Source organism: Hyla sarda, chromosome 6, assembly GCF_029499605.1.
Source record: "Hyla sarda isolate aHylSar1 chromosome 6, aHylSar1.hap1, whole genome shotgun sequence".
NCBI classification, from domain to species: domain Eukaryota; kingdom Metazoa; phylum Chordata; class Amphibia; order Anura; family Hylidae; genus Hyla; species Hyla sarda.
In genome coordinates this window covers 161,073,918-161,091,033 of record NC_079194.1, presented here as the reverse complement: position 1 = coordinate 161,091,033, position 17,116 = coordinate 161,073,918, and the positions used below count along the sequence as shown (strand labels likewise).

The 17,116-nt window shown below is 45.5% G+C and overlaps 1 long non-coding RNA gene across 4 annotated transcripts in view; it reads left to right on the top strand.

Annotated features, from left to right (window-relative positions):
* Window positions 1-17,116, top strand: part of LOC130276383 (uncharacterized) — a 43,942-nt gene that overhangs the window by 14,941 nt on the left and 11,885 nt on the right. Inside the window, exon 2 of one of the 4 annotated variants that reach the window (XR_008845106.1) lies at window positions 6,825-6,913. The exons of 2 other annotated variants lie outside the window; for them this stretch is intronic. This is a non-coding gene — a long non-coding RNA (uncharacterized LOC130276383). Of the gene's footprint in view, window positions 1-3,419; window positions 3,581-6,824; window positions 6,914-17,116 lie in introns of all 4 variants that reach the window. One more of the 4 variants, XR_008845107.1, reaches the window with a different exon arrangement.

Here is a 17,116-nt window from a genome sequence, read left to right as displayed (position 1 = left end):
GAGGCAGACATCCGCACAGGCACAGTAAGACGTGGAGAAGCAGAGTAGACATCAAGGACTGTCTCACCTTTGTGCGGAGTCAGCGTACGTCTTTCCAGGCGGGGAGGACGGATAGGACAATCCCTCAGGAAGTGTTCGGTACTAGCACAGTACAGGCAGAGGTTCTCCATACGGCGACGTGTCCTCTCTTGAGGTGTAAGGCGAGACCGGTCGACCTGCATAGCCTCCACGGCGGGAGGCACAGGAACAGATTGCAGGGGACCAGAGGAGAGAGGAGCCGAGGAGAAGAAACGCCTCGTGCGAACAGAGTCCATATCTTGGCGGAGTTCCTGACGCCTTTCGGAAAAACGCATGTCAATGCGAGTGGCTAGGTGAATAAGTTCATGTAGATTAGCAGGAATTTCTCGTGCGGCCAGAACATCTTTAATGTTGCTGGATAGGCCTTTTTTGAAGGTCGCGCAGAGGGCCTCATTATTCCAGGACAATTCTGAAGCAAGAGTACGGAATTGTACGGCATACTCGCCAACGGAAGAATTACCCTGGACCAGGTTCAACAGGGCAGTCTCAGCAGAAGAGGCTCGGGCAGGTTCCTCAAAGACACTTCGGATTTCCGAGAAGAAGGAGTGTACAGAGGCAGTGACGGGGTCATTGCGGTCCCAGAGCGGTGTGGCCCATGACAGGGCTTTTCCGGACAGAAGGCTGACTACGAAAGCCACCTTAGACCTTTCAGTGGGAAACAGGTCCGACATCATCTCCAGATGCAGGGAACATTGGGAAAGAAAGCCACGGCAAAACTTAGAGTCCCCATCAAATTTATCCGGCAAGGATAAGCGTATCCCAGGAGCGGCCACTCGCTGCGGAGGAGGTGCAGGAGCTGGCGGAGGAGATGACTGCTGAAGCTGTGGTAGTAACTGTTGTAGCATAACGGTCAGTTGAGACAGCTGTTGGCCTTGTTGCGCTATCTGTTGTGACTGCTGGGCGACCACCGTGGTGAGGTCAGCGACAACTGGCAGAGGAACTTCAGCGGGATCCATGGCCGGATCTACTGTCACGATGCCGGCTGGCAGGTAGTGGATCCTCTGTGCCAGAGAGGGATTGGCGTGGACCGTGCTAGTGGACCGGTTCTAAGCCACTACTGGTTTTCACCAGAGCCCGCCGCAAAGCGGGATGGTCTTGCTGCGGCGGTAGTGACCAGGTCGTATCCACTAGCAACGGCTCACCTCTCTGGCTGCTGAAGATAGGCGCGGTACAAGGGAGTAGGCAGAAGCAAGGTCGGACGTAGCAGAAGGTCGGGGCAGGCAGCAAGGATCGTAGTCAGGGGCAACGGCAGAAGGTCTGGAACACAGGCTAGGAACACACAAGGAACGCTTTCACTGGCACAATGGCAACAAGATCCGGCAAGGGAGTGCAGGGGAAGTGAGGTGATATAGGGAAGTGCACAGGTGAACACACTAATTGGAACCACTGCGCCAATCAGCGGCGCAGTGGCCCTTTAAATCGCAGAGACCCGGCGCGCGCGCGCCCTAGGGAGCGGGGCCGCGCGCGCCGGGACAGAACAGACGGGGAGCGAGTCAGGTAGGGGAGCCGGGGTGCGCATCGCGAGCGGGCGCTACCCGCATCGCGAATCGCATCCCGGCTGGCAGAGGAATCGCAGCGCCCCGGGTCAGAGGACGTGACCGGAGCGCTGCAGCGGGGAGAGAGAAGCGAGCGCTCCGGGGAGGAGCGGGGACCCGGAGCGCTCGGCGTAACAGTGGGAACTAGGAGAAATTGAGGAACTGAAGGAGGAGTGAAACAAAGCAAGAAAAAAACTAAGCCACACCAAGGCATGTTAATACTGAGACCACCTCTTATTTTTTTATTTTATTTTATTTATTTATATAGCGCCTACAGATTCCGCAGCACTTACAATTATGGGGTACAAACAAAGACAAGTATCAGACATAAAATTACACAATAACTATTCAAACAAGAGGTGTGGGGATATATTGAGGATATGTTGAGGCCAATTAGAGAATGTTATAGGCCTGTCTGAAGAGATGTGTATTTAGGCCACGTTTGAAACTATGGATGTTGTTGTGGAGTCTGAGGGACTGAGGGATAGCATTCCAGAGAACCGGTGCAGCACAAGTGAAGTCTTGGAGATGGGAGTAAGAAGTTTGGATTATAGAAGATGTGAGATCATTAGCAGATCAGAGAGAACATGTAGGATGGTAGACAGAGATGAGAGAGGAGATGTAGGGAGGTGCAGCATTGTGGAGAGCTTTGTGTGTGAGACTGGGGATTTTGTACTGTATTCTGGACTGAATTGGTAACCAGTGTAGTGACTGGAACAGGGAGGAGGCATCGGTGTAGGCAAATATTTGGCTGAGGCTCTGAGGGGTGATGAGCTGGGGAAGGAGGTAAGGGGATCCAAAATGAGGACAATGTAATCTTCTTTGGACATCATGCTTAAATCGTTACTTTAATTTCAAAGGATTTTTTAAAACTCTGCCTGGTTTGGTTACATTTACCCCTCAGATTGGTGACAACATGATTTTACTGCTGTTATTGAGACCCTGAGAACCCCCTCCATGGTTCCCAGCTATCATTTCAGAGAAAGGGACTAGTGCTATGCTGTTTACTAGTAGTACACACTCTGGCTCTTCCTTTCTCTTTCTTTTCTGACCAATCTCAGCACAGCCCAAATTTCTCTCCGCTATGCTATGACATTGTGCTGCTAAAAAATGCATAGGATTAAAAATGGTGGCACTGTGCTTAGGGATGAGGGGGCACTGGGGCACTAACTACTTTGGGTCTCTTCCTACCTGGGGGAATTGCCTACCTGGAGGCACTACATTCTTGGGGGCACTAGCTACATCGGGACACTACCTACCTGGGAAATGACCTAACAGGGGCCACTACTTACTGGGGCTACTACCTACTGGCGGCATTACCTACATGGGGGCACTATGTACTGAGGGCATTAACTACCTGGGGATCACTGCCTACCTGTGGGCCACTACCTACTCTCTGCCACTACGTGTGTGCTGAAAAAGTGTGAAGCCTAATATGTTTTCTGTCTGTCAGATTCTGTGGAGACGAGTCATGGTTAGAAGAAGACCTAATGATGCTCTGGGCTAGATAAGAAAAGAAAAGGAAAGAGAACAACTCAAAGAAGATGCCTCCTGTGAGTCAGTAAATCTAACTGCACTGTAATCACTTATATGATCTGCAGAGTCCATGTAGATTCCAGGTCACCACTATATGGGCTTTGTATAGGGAGATATGGGTTAGTGTTCAGTGGGTTTAATACAGTCACTATGAGATGGTAGGGGTCATGGTGTGGCATTATTATTCTCACTTATATACTGTGATTATTGATAATATTGGTTTCAGTATACAGGATATGGTCAATTACAGTATAAACATTTTTTTCATAGGAAAGAGAAGCAAAATGGGCAGGCTCTGGTCGTGGACTCGAGGGCAGACCACATGGGGGGAGGAGCCGGCCTTGAGATGCGTAGGGGCCCCAAGATTTCTGGTGGAAGCCCTGAAGAGAGGGGAGGGAGAGACTGCACTGCAGCACTGTGGACATACAGCAGTAGGTACACTAGTATTTACACAAAGGACAGCTGCCCTGAACTTTATTGGTGGTGAGAAAGGAGAGGGAAGACTTTATTTCTCTTTCGAGAACAGAGTGAATCATCTTCAGCTGGCTCAGTTTGCAGGTACACGATCATGCGTTTTCAGGCTGTCTCTTTCTCTCTCTCTCCTACAAATAGTACATGTTAAGCTCTGCCACCTTTAACTGTATTTCATCTTGCTGTTTCTCTTACTAGAGAGACAGATTTACCCTAACAACATGGAATGAGTAGCAGATTTCGTGGAAAGGAGATACCTAGTGTAGCTTTATGAGCTCTGGAGTATAATATAGACTGCAACTCAAAATCAGCACATGATAAGTTATGTAGTGTTACTTAACTGCATATCCATGTTATATATGTAACATAGTAACATAGTTTGTATAATTGAAAAAAGACAAGAGTCCATCGAGTTCAACCTGAAACCCTACTGAGTTTATCCAGAGGAAGGCAAAAACCCCTCCATGAGGCTGATACCAATTGCCCCATGACAGAGGAAAAAATTTATTCCTGACCCCAATATGATGACCAGAATAAATCCCTGGATCTAGCCCCATAAATCTAGTATCCACAACTTCTAATGTTATTACTCTTTAGAAAAACATCCAGGCCCCCCTTGAACTTGTTTAGTGACATCACAACATCATGCGGCAGAGAGTTCCATAGTCTTAGGGTACGTTCACACTGCGGAATCTCTGCTCGCGGAGATTCCGTCAGGTGGCCGCCGCCGCAAATACTTCAACGGTAGGACAGCGGGGCACTGCGCCGTCACCATTGACGGCTATGTAGTACTCGTGGAATTCCACGCAAAGAATGAACATGTTTTTTCTTTGCGAGGAACAATTTCAGCAGCGACATTGTCCACCGCTGAAATTTCACAGTGTGAACAGGTCTCGCGGAAGACCCAATATCACTAATGGTACAGTTCACTGTGCGGAATTCTACTCGCAAAACTGTGCTCTCTGAATTCTGCGGGAATTCGGCAGTGTGAACGTACCCTCACTGCTCTTACAGTAAAGAATCTCTGTGATGATGGTTAAACCTTCTTTCCTTTAGACAAAGAGGATGTCCCCTTCCAAGGTATAAAAAGATCACTAGAAAGATCTCTATGCTTTCCATTCATTTGTGATCAAATCTCCCCTAAGACATCTTTGCTCTAAACTAAATAACCCCAAACTTGATAACCTGTCTTGGTCCTGTAATCCTCCCATACCACCAATTATTCTTGTCATCCTCCTCTGCACCCTCTCCAGTTTAGCCATGTCAGGACTACAGTACCCAGAATTAGGGTTATTTAGTCTAGAAAAAAGACAGCTTAGAGGCGATCTCATAAATACCGTGTTTCCCCAAAAATTAAACACTGTCTTACATTTATTTTTCCTCAAGAAGACACACAATGGCTTATTTTCAGGGGATGTATAGTACAACAATACAAAGATCCACAGACTGGTGCTGGTTGGTGCTGGGTGAGAGAGACTCACAGTGCTGAGTAAAATGGTAGCCACAGCTTTATTCTTCCCCCTGAGGACCCACAAAGCAGAGCTTTCTGTTCCTGACTTCAGTGAGGAGACTTTTACTTTCTGTCTCCCTCTATGCCGCAGCTGGCAGCACGAACAGAAGGACTGGGACCTGACAGGGGGAGCCAACCTTGTTGATGGGGCTGCAGGCACCTCTCTGTTCACCTCCAAGATAGCAGCTGTCACGATGGGGCAGATGAGAAGGGCAGCCCATCATCTTTACAGGTCCATGCCAGTACGCAACGCCTACCACTGTGTCTTATTTTCTGGTTATGGCTTATATTACACCAATGCTTAGAAATTCTGTTATGGCTTATTTTATGGGTATGTCTTATTTTTGGGGAAACAGTAGGTTGCCACCTGCCTGATATTTCACCAGACCAGCTGGTATGTAAACAGGGCTGTCCTGCACCTTCACTGTTTCTCTGTCTGTCACCACCCACCTATCAGAGGTACCCGACCGCCAACACTTATGGGAGATGCCTGGGCTGCCTAGGGTTCTGGTAAAAAGTTATTCTTGCCACATGCAGGGTGCATTAAAGGGGTACTCCACCCCTAGATGCCTCCTCCCATAGACTTGCATTGAGGGGGCGGGACGTGACTTCACGAGGGGGCGGAGCTGTGATGTCACAATACTCCGTCCCCTGCATCGCCCGTCATGATCCTCGCTCTGTGCAGCTGAGAAATGGGGGTGCTGCAGGAGAGATCACAGGGGTCCCCAGCAGCAAGACCCCCGCGATCAGACATCTTATCCCTTATCCTTTAGATAGGGGATAAGATATCTAGGGGCGGAGTACTCCTTTAAGTTTAGAGGTATATAGCAGGGGTACTCAACTACTTTCAGTATGGGTCCGCTCATCCAGCTCTTCCATCAGGTGAAGGTCCGAGCTGAACGCTAAGGCCTGATTTACATAAAGTCACTGTACTGTCATGCAGGGACGTGCACACATTGACTAGAAAGGGGGCCTGAGCCCCTGCCCTTTTGACACTGGGCAATGGGGCATCATTATGTGGGCATTTAAATAAATCATTTTGAGTGCCCTTTTTTCACTTCAGGCCCTGCCCCCCAGAATGTCTGTGCACATCCCTGCTGTCATGCAAAAAGGAGTGCACTCTCTTGTAGAAATTGATTATCCTAATAAGGCACGTGTAATAATAATAAGTGCTTTTTCTTTTCTAGTCAAGTCTGGCCAATGCTATTTGAGCAGTCTGCATCCGTCTGCGTCATAGGGGAAGTGCTGGGAGCAGAGTGTTCCCTCTTAATGCTCAGATATTTAGTTGTATTGGTGTCTTAAAGGTTTTTTTTCTTTTTTAAATGAACTGGTGCCAGAAAGTTTAACAGATTTGTAAATCACTTCTATTAAAAAATCTTAATCCTTCCAGTACTTTTTAGGGGCTGTATACTAAAGAGAAATCCAAAAAAGAAATGCATTTCCTCTGATATCATGACCACAGTGCTCTCTGCTGACCTCTGCTGTCCATTTTAAGAAATGTCCAGAGCAGGAGAAAATCCCCATAGCAAACATATGCTGCTCTGGACATTTCCTAAAGTGCAGTTTAGCTAACCTTATTTTATAATATTTCAGACATTTATGCACACAGCGGTAAAATATTGGAAAAGGGGGGTGATTTAAATTTTTAATAAGGAAGGGGTTAATTCACTTTAATTTTACACTTTTTTTTTTAGGCAGCTATACCATGCTACCATGCTCTGCAGCCCTACCCTCCATCTGAGGCTTGGAGCAGCTGATCGCCGAACGGACGACGAGGAGGCAGGTGAGGACCCTCCCGTCATTCAGTCAGCTGATCAGGACCTGTGATTTCACTGCGGATGTCCCGATCAGCTCCACTAGGCTAACCGGCACCGCATTTTAGACGCTGCAATCAACTTTGATCACGGCGTCTAAAGGGTTAATACCAGGCATCGGCCCAATCAGCGGTGCCCGGCATTAGCCGTGGGTCCTGACTGCCCGTAGCAACCGTGACCCATGGGGTTTAACCATGAGAAGGGTTTAAACCCTGTAAACGGGTCCAGGGCGTACAGGTATGCCCTTGGTCCTTAAGTACCAAGTCTTGAGGGTGTACCTGTATGCCCTTAGTCCTGGACTGGTCAGTGGCGTCTCCAGCATTCATATTTAGGGGGGGGGGGCACATGGGGGGTCAGTGACAAAAGTGGGGGGGCAATTTTAAAACATGTGTGTGTATGTGTATATATATATATATATATATATATATATATATATATTTGTTATTTATATATATATATATATATATATATATATATATATATATATATATATTATAAATACACACACACTGTGCAGAACATGTTTAATGAAAAAAATGTTAAAAAATGTAATTTTAAATCTTCATACATTCTTGTTGCACAATGATTATTTTTTTCCTTTTTTGCCGTAGATTTTTGGGTAAAATGACTGATGTCACTACAAAGTAGAATTGGTGGCGCAAAAAATAAACCGCAATTTTTCCCAAAAATTGTTCTGATAATGTGTACCTGTGGACACTGAAGGAGGGAAAGTGACCCCACTGGACTGCTACTATACACATGGCCCAGCCCCAGGATATACTGCTGATCAGGGGGGAGAGAGGGAGGACACAGGATATCACTCACCTCACATGAAGCTGCTCTGTGTTCCGGAGGCCTGTCAGCTCTGCCCTGTCCTCTTCTGTGCTGGGGGCGGAGCCATCATCAGGTACCTTCATCCCTGCTCTGCCTGTCTCTGCTAATGATACGCAGACCAGGAGCAGCGCAGGGATATCCCCAGCAGCACCTAGCCGGTCAGTCCACCCCTGGCCCCGATACTAGTATCGGGACATCCCTATTTATTTTAGATGGGGGGGGGGCACAAGGGGGGGCACGGCCAGATCTAGGGGGGGCCATGATCCTCCCCTATCGACGCCACTGGGGCTGGTTAAACATAATAAAATGCAAGCCAGTCTAACATAAACAAAAAATGCCGTGGGAACCTAGCCTAAAGAGGAAATAATTGACTTCATTTTTTTCTTTTAATTTTGGCATACTCATTCACTGCTTTATTTACCTTTTTTTAATATAGTTTTATTTTTAACTGATTTATTAACTCACTTTCACACTTATTAACCTGAGGCAGGAGTAATCTGGGATCTGCCTTATCCCAGCAACCCTCTGTATGCAGATGACAAATTATATATATGCAATGCACTATTAGCAGTGATCTCAGTACAGAGGATTGCTGGGGGGACACAGGTCATGTTCTCCCTCCTGCTCCTGTTCTGCAGATCACTGCTCTCCTGGAATCTGAAGATTCCTGTATATGGCTGCACAGGGTCACATCGGGCTCTTCAGGGGGTCGGGCGGACACACTGACAGCCCGACCTGTGTAATAGCAGATTGCACTATTTTGAAGTGCAGCATACCTTCCCCATCCTGCAGCCTCCCGGGCACTTCATAGTGAGCGGGCTGAAGAGTGAGCAGGGATTGGATGGGGAAAATTCCCGCCTCTTCTGATCTACCTGTATCACCGCTCTGCAAACAACTAGTGAGGTATGTGCCTTCCTCTCCCCCACACAGACTTCATGTCTGCTCGGCATCAGTGGGCGGACTGACGCTGTCATGTAGCAAGGCGTCCGGACTACTGGCCTCTGCGGTCCACCAGTGGAGGACCCCTGCATATAACATATACCTCCCCAGACCATGCATGTGGTCAGGCCAGCCTTAGCTTCTTTTGTTTAGCCTTCAGAACACATAGAGGGGAAAGGTAGGCAGCAGTCTGTATATAGGGTAAGATTTATCAAAACCGGTGCAGAGGAAAAGGTGCCCAGTTGCCCATAGCAACCAATCAGCTCGCTTCTTTCATTTTTAACAAGGCCTCTGCAAAATGAAAGAAGCGATCTGATTGGTTGCTCTGGGCAACTGGGCAACTTTTCATTTGCACAGGTTTTGATAAATCTCCCCCATAGTGTATACCGTATATACTATGTACAGACTGACTGCAGCCTACCTGCTCCCTCCATATGTCTTCATTTATAGGTAGGACAAATGAAGCTAAATCTGGCCTGTCCACATGCATGGTGTGCTGTATAGCCTCCAGTAAAAGGCTGTCCAGACATGCTGGGATTTGTAGTTGTCCAATAGCTTAAAGCTCCCTGTTGAGGAAACACTGGTATATACTGAATACAGCCTGCAGTCTAACAGCTTTGTCCTTATGTCTTCAGCAGGCAGGACAAATTAAAGGGGCACTCCACTGGAAAACATTTTTTTTAATCAACTGGTGCCAGAAAGTTAAACAGATTTGCAATTTATTTCTATTTAAAAATCTTAATCCTTCCAGTACTTATCAACTGCTGTATACTACAGAGGGAGTTCTTTCAAATTTTTGAATTTCCTTTCTGTCTGACCACAGTGCTCTCCGCTGACACCTCTGTCCATTTTAGGAACTGTCCAGAGTAGGAGCAAATCGCCATAGCAAACCTATCCTGCTGCGGACAGTTCCTAAAATGGACAGAGGTGTCAGCAGAGAGCACTCTGGGCGTGACAGAAAGGAAATTCAAAAAGAACAAAACTTCCTGTGGAGCATATAGCAGCTGATAAGTACTGGAAGGATTAGGATTTTTAAATAGAAGCAATTTACAAATCTGTAAAATTTTCTGGCACCAGTTGATTTAAAAAAAAAAAAAATAATAATAATCTTTTCCAGGGCAGTACCCCTTTAAGATAAAGCTGGTGTGGCCACATGCATGGTGTTCATAGGTACATATAGACTAAAACACATTGTGGTGTGTAGGGGAGATGGTGCAGAGCACATGGCGGTTTAAAATGGCACATGGGATCAGAGATAGGGAAATTAAAATTGCACAGTTAATAAATCTGAATTAACCCCTTCTCTAATAATTTTAAATCACCCCCCTTTTCTCATTTAATAAATAAAATAATGTTTTTGGTATCGCCACATTTGGTAATGTCTGAACTTTTAAAACATTATGTTAACTAAACGTATGTCGTAAACGTAAAAAAAAAATACCAAAGTCCAGAATTGCTGTTTTCTTTATTACTTTATATACTAGAAAATAATAAAAAGCGATCAAAAAGCCCCATCAAAACAACGATACAGATCATGGCGCAAATAATGAGCCCTCATCCAGCCATGTATTTCTTGATTTAGGCGTGATCTAGGAAAATTTACCCTGCATATGAATTGTATCTTGTATATCACTTCCTGTGATGTCACGCATATATAATTAATTCTGCAAATTTGCATGGCCGGTATTATTTTTCAAGAAAGGTGGCAACCCTAGGAAACAGGCTATGTATAAGTACAGTACAGACCAAAAGTTTGGACACACCTTCTCATTCAGAGTTTTCTTTATTTTCATGACTATGAAAATTGTAGATTCACACTGAAGGCATCAAAACTATGAATTAACATATGTGGAATGATATACATAATAAAAAAAAGTGTGAAAATATGTCATATTCTAGGTTCTAGCCACCTTTTGCTTTGATTACTGCTTTGCACACTCTTGGCATTCTCTTGATGAGCTTCAAGAGGTAGTCACCTGAAATGGTCTTCCAACAGTCTTGAAGGAGTTCCCAGAGATGCTTAGCACTTGTTGGCCCTTTTTGCCTTCACTCTGCGGTCCAGCTCACCCCAAACCATCTCGATTGGGTTCAGGTCCAGTGACTGTGAAGGCCAGGTCATCTGGCGCAGCACCCCATCACTCTCCTTCTTGGTCAAATAGCCCTTACTCAGCCTGGAGGTGTGTTTGGGGTCATTGTCCTGTTGAAAAATAAATGATGGTCCAACTAAACGCAAACCGGATGGAATAGCATGCCGCTGCAAGATGCTGTGGTAGCCATGCTGGATCAGTATGCCTTCAATTTAGAATAAATCTCCAACAGTGTCACCAGCAAAGTACCCCCACACCATCACACCTCCTCCTCCACGCCAGCACACCTGTGAAGTGAAAACCATTTCAGGTGACTACCTCTTGAAGCTCAACAAGACAATGCCAAGAGTGTGCAAAGCAGTAATCAAAGCAAAAGGTGGCTACTTTGAAGAACCTTGAATATGACATATTTTCAGTTGTTTCACACTGTTTTGTTATGTATATAATTCCACATGTGTTAATTCATAGTTTTAATGCCTTCAATGTGAATCTACAATTTTCATAGTCATGAAAATAAAGAAAACTCTGAATGAGAAGGTGTGTCCAAACTTTTGGTCTGTACTGTATATCAGGGGGCAGTACAGAGATCTCTCCCATGATCTATTTATACCCAAGACTGTATCTATAACAAGGGGGCATCCTCTACGTCTAGAGTAAAGAAGGCGTGTCTCTCTCTCACTGTGTCACATATAACTTAAGCAAAATAAAGTTATATGGAGTAATATGAAGGGAAACAGTGAAAAAGTATTGAACACATTTAGAAAGGGAGGTGCAAAAAAGCATGGAAAGCCAAGACAACAGCATAAATCTAGCGGTAATTAAAAAACAATCCAGCCCATTGTCAGTGCAAATTATTATAAGCTGGTGAAGTCCTCACTGATGGCCTACAAAAAGGTCTTATTGCCAAGGTGTCACACAAGACATATCTTATGTTGTTGAAAAACATAACAATGGCGTTGGTTACAGGCACATTTTCACACTTTTAAATATTCAATCAGAAGACAAAGACAATAATTTCACCATAAATTTGCCTCGACCAGTTGCTTTTCAGTCATCCAAAAGCCAAAGACACTTGTGTGGAGAGCTTCAAAAAGACCTGGAATTAGCAGATACTGTTGTCTCGAAGAAACTGTATTTAAAGGGGTGCTCCGCCCCTAGACATCTTATCCATCTTATCCCCTATTCAAAGCATAGGGGATAGAATGTCTGATCGCGGGGGTCCACGCCACTGGGAACCCCCGCAATCTCTTCTGCAGCACCCCCTGTCGTCTGAAGCTCAGAACAAGCTTCGCTCCGTGCCTGATGACTGGTGATGCAGGGGCCGGAGTATTGGCCCCGCTGCTTGTGTCGTCACACTCTGCCCCATTAATGCAAGTCTATGGGAGAGGGCGTGGTGGTTGTCACGCCCCCTCCCATAGACTTGCATTGAGGGAGCGGGGCCGTGATGTCACGATCCTCCGGCCCCTGCATTGCCAATCACCAGGCAAGGAGCAAAGCTCGCTCCGTGCACCAGATGGCAGGGGTGTTGCAGGAGAGATCACGGGGGTCCCCAGCGGCAGGACCCCCATGATCTTACATCTTATCCCCTATCCTTTGGATAGGGGATAAGATGTCTAGAGGCAGAGTACCCCTTTAATGAGCAAAATGTTGACTTGTCCAATACTTATTTCACCTGCTGTGTGTATATATTGTGAGAAGGTGAAGGGGATAATAGTGGACGGTCGATATGTGTCGCCGAGGTTCCTGGCCTCGGTGAAGTGAGAGTCGGTCATTTTTCTAGTGTCCGTGCTGCATGGTGCAGACTGACACTGCAGCTGTAGTGAAGCTGCAAAGCTAACCAGGGACGGCTCTTACTGGGAATGGTCAAGTGTTGGGTGGGGGCCATTCCCCACAATCCAGGCCACCTTTTGTTGGCCTTAAAGGCAGCTTGCTTCACCAGCTGCGAGGGATTTGCATGTCGGAGCTCACACTGCCAGAGTGGTGAGGTGGAATCTTCCCTGCGTTTGCTCCAAGCTTGGAAGCTGGTGAGCAGCCTGCCTGGAGGCCTGGAAAAGACTTGCTTATTGCCGTATGGCATGGACTCAGGTGTGAACTAACACCTAAGGAACCCAGGTGGACTTTTTTTTTACTTTTTCTTTGAACTGCATCTGTTTGCTGTTTGCCAAGTGTGAATAAAACACTGAACTTTGATTTGAAAAGTACTGTTTCCTTGCCTCTATACTGCAACCGCACCTATTTGCAAGAGCGAGTCATCACTATATATATATATATATATATATATATATATATATATATATATAAATATAACAGTATCTATCTATATATTTATGTTTATATATTATATACCACCGATGAGGGACATGAGTGCGTGTCGATGGCCACATATAGTTGTGTATATTGTTGGACAGAAGCAATTTCAATTATGTTGGATTTAGCAGTCAATAAACCATCCTTAAAGAGTGGATTCACAAAACTCTGGAATGGAAGCTTAGTTGGCGTTAACTGCCATTCAAATCCATTACAGGAGCTTTAGTGAATCTCCCACTGTGCTGGCTGTCAACATACCTCTGAAGTAGCGTTGTCATGCATCTCAAATGAGACACGTCCCAGTTCAGTTGATAAAAGTTTTAATGCCTGCTTGTTTAGAATGATATGTAGTCATTATTTACGAGAAAGAGGAGAATCTGACCAGATGACGGCACTGTCTGATGACAGGATCTTCCTCTAGTTGCCTTGTCTTGGCTTTAATGTTTATACTAGGAGCAATCATTAGAAATAAGTGACAAAATGCTAAAAATGTCACAGTGTCATTGTTCGGCTCCTTTTATCATACAGTGAACCTGTGTAAAGCAATAAAACACTGCCTCCTTCAAAATTTTCTACAATCTAGAGGTGGAAATGCAATGCAGCATGCAAAATCTGCAAGGAATTCATTTTGAGGGAAATTTCCTTAATGTGCATGGAACCTCCAGCTTCTTTCTTTCCCAACACGTATCCCACCTCGGTACAGTCTCACTATATATAGTCCCCAAAACGTGATACCCTGCACAGTAAAAATGGGAAGGTAAGCAGGTCCCCCATTATGTAGATATGTTACTCATTACGTATGTCTCCCCAGTAGGCAGATAGTTCCCCAATTAGGCAAGTATGTCTCACAGTATTCAAGTAGCCATCCAGTAAGCAAGTAGCCTTCCATTAGCCAGCTAGCCCCTGCAGTAGGCAGGCAATCCCTCTAGTAGACCAGCAGTTCACCCCCATAGTGCCAATTTAATAGAAACAAAAGCATCAGCTAGGCCACCTCCTCTGCTCTAATGCAGGCACCGAAGATGAGTGATGGCATTTTTAATTAGCAGGAGACTGCACTGGGATTCCTCCTAGCATTCTTCTAGCCCTCTGGCAGGGAGAACATGGTAGGTGTTCACACTGGTGTGGTGCTCTGCGGTGGTCATTGTTACTGTGGTGCTTTGTCTGTGGGGTGGAATGGGGTGACCCGAAGCCAGGGGCTTGGTTGGGTAGCAGTGGGGCTGCCTGACCACTGGGTCATTCCCCTTGTGGGCATGGTGATGCGGTGGCAGTGGCCGCCACCCAGCGCTATGCCAGTGTTAGGTTAGGGACCCACTTTCAATAGGTGGCCTTGACGTGGCGAGTGGGCTTGTACTTTTTGATCACAATGTATACTAACAACCTGTAAGTTGTTGAATTTATGCTGAGAAGCAAGTAGATCACAATACAGATTGTGGATGTGCGTCTGTGTTTCTGTTTCTCTTCTTTGTTTTACAATTTCTGTAAGTTATATTCACTTCCAATTACTTTTTGACAAGGAAATGTTTTTATTGGCACAGTAAGAGGGGAGAAGGGTGTATTTTTTACCTTAGGCATCAGAAAGGCTAGGTAAACCCTTGTGTGATCCCCTATCCAAAGGACCCCGCGATCTTGGCCAATGCACCCCAGACATCCAGTGCATGGAGCGAACTTTGCTCCATGCCGGATGACTGGCCATGAGAAGTGGAGACTTGTGACTTTATATCCACACCCCAGTCCTGATGTCACGGCCACGCCCCCTCAATGCAAGTCTATAGGAGGGGTCTGGATGGCCGTCACGCCCCCTCCCATGGACTTTCACTGAGGGGGCGTGGCTGTGACGTCATGAGTGGGGCATGATCGTGAAGTCACGAACCTCCGGCGCTCCGACGCTGCACACAGCGCTCTAAACGAATGCTGGGTGCAGCAGGGAGATTGCAGGGTCCCCAGCAGCGGGACACCCATTATCAGACATCTTATCCCTTATCCTTTGGATAGGGGATAAGATGTCTAGGGGCAGAGTACCCTTTAATAACGAGTTTCCAGCAGTATTGCAGCTAATTACCACACTGGCCACTTTATTAGGTACACCTGTTTAACCCCTTAAGGACCAGGCCAATTTTTACTGTAGGACCAGAGCTTTTTTTGCACATCTGACCACTTTCACTTTAAGCATTAATAACTCTGGGATGCTTTTACCTTTCATTGTGATTCCGAGATTGTTTTTTCGTGACATATTCTAGTTTATGTTAGTGGCAAAATGTTGTCAATACTTGCATCATTTCTTGGTGAAAAATTCAAGAATTTTTCTAACTTTGAAGCTCTCTGCTTGTAAGGAAAATAGACATTCCAAATAAATTATATTTTGATTCACAAATACAATATGCCTACTTTATGTTTGCATCATAAAGTTGAAATGTTTTTACTTTTGGAAGACATCAGTGGGCTTCAAAGTTCAGCAGCAATTTTCTAATTTTTCACAAAATTTTCAAAATTGGAATTTTTCATCGACCAGTTCAGGTTTGAAGTGGATTTGAAGGGCTTTCTTATTAGAAATACCCCATAAGTGACCCCATTATAAAAACTGACCCCTCAAAGCATTCAAAATGACATTCAGTAAGTGTGTTAACCCTTTAGGTGTTTCACAGGAATAGCTGCAAAATGTCCGAGAAAATTCAAAATCTTCATTTTTTTGAACTCGCATGTTCTTGTAGACCCAGTTTTTGAATTTTTACAAGGGGTAAAAGGAGAAAAATCCACTCAAAATTTATAACCCAATTTTTCTCGAGTAAGGAAATACCTCATATGTGTATGTCAAGTGTTCGGCAGGCGCAGTAGAGGGCTCAGAAGGGAAGGAGCGACACTGGGATTTTGGAGATTGAGTTTTTCTGAAATGGTTTTAGGGGGGCATGTCACATTTAGGAAGCCCCTATGGTGCCAGAACAGCAGAAAAAAACCCACATGGCATACCATTTTGGAAACTATACCCCTCAAGGCACGTAAAAAGGGGTCCAGTGAGCCTTAACACCCCACAAGTGTTTGACGACTTTTCATTAAAGTCGGATGTGTAAATGAAAAAAAAAGTTTTCACTGAAGTGCAGTTTTTTTGCCAAATTTACCATTTTTATAAAGGGTAAAGGGAGAAAATGCCCCCCCAAAATTTGTAACCCCATCTCTTCTGAATATGGAAATACCCCATGTTAAAATGCTCTGTGGGCGAACTACAATGCTCAGAAGAGAAGGAGTCACATTTGGCTTTTGGAAAGCAAATTTTGCTGAAATTGTGTTTGCTGGGCATGTCGCATTTAGGAAGCCCCTATGGTGCCAGCACAGCAAAAAAAAAAAAAAAATAGTATGCACATGGCATACTATTTTGGAAACTACACCCTTCAAGGAACGTAACAAGGGGTACAGTGAGCCTTAACACCTCACAGGTATTTCACAAATTTTTGTTAAAGTTGGATGTGTAAATGAAAAAAATAATGTTTTCACAAAAATAAAGTTTTTTCCCCAAATTTTACATTTTTACAAGGGGTAATAGGAGAAAATTACCCCCAAAATTTGTAACCCCATTTCTTCTGAGTATGGAAATACCTCATGTGTGGACGTCAAAGTGCTCTGCTGGCGCACTACAATGCTTAGAAGAGGAGGAGCGCCATTGTCAGGATCCGGACTAGCGGCTGGTGAGGACACTGGAGGTGGATCCTCTGTGCCAGAGAGGTGATGGTGCAGGTTGTACTGGGGGATCGGTTCTAAGTAGTCACTGGTCTTCACCAGAGCCCGCCGCAAAGCGGGATGGATTTGCCCCGGCGGTAACTACCAGGTCGTGTCCCCCCCCAGTAGCGTCTCGACCCCTCTGGCCGCTGAGACAGGCTTAGTACAAAAGGACAAGGCAAAGGCAAGGTCAGACGTAGCAGAAGGTCAGGGCAGGCAGCAATGGTTCGTAGTCAGGGGCAACGGCAGAAGGTCAGATACACAGGCTAGGCAAATACACAAAACGCTTTCTCAGGG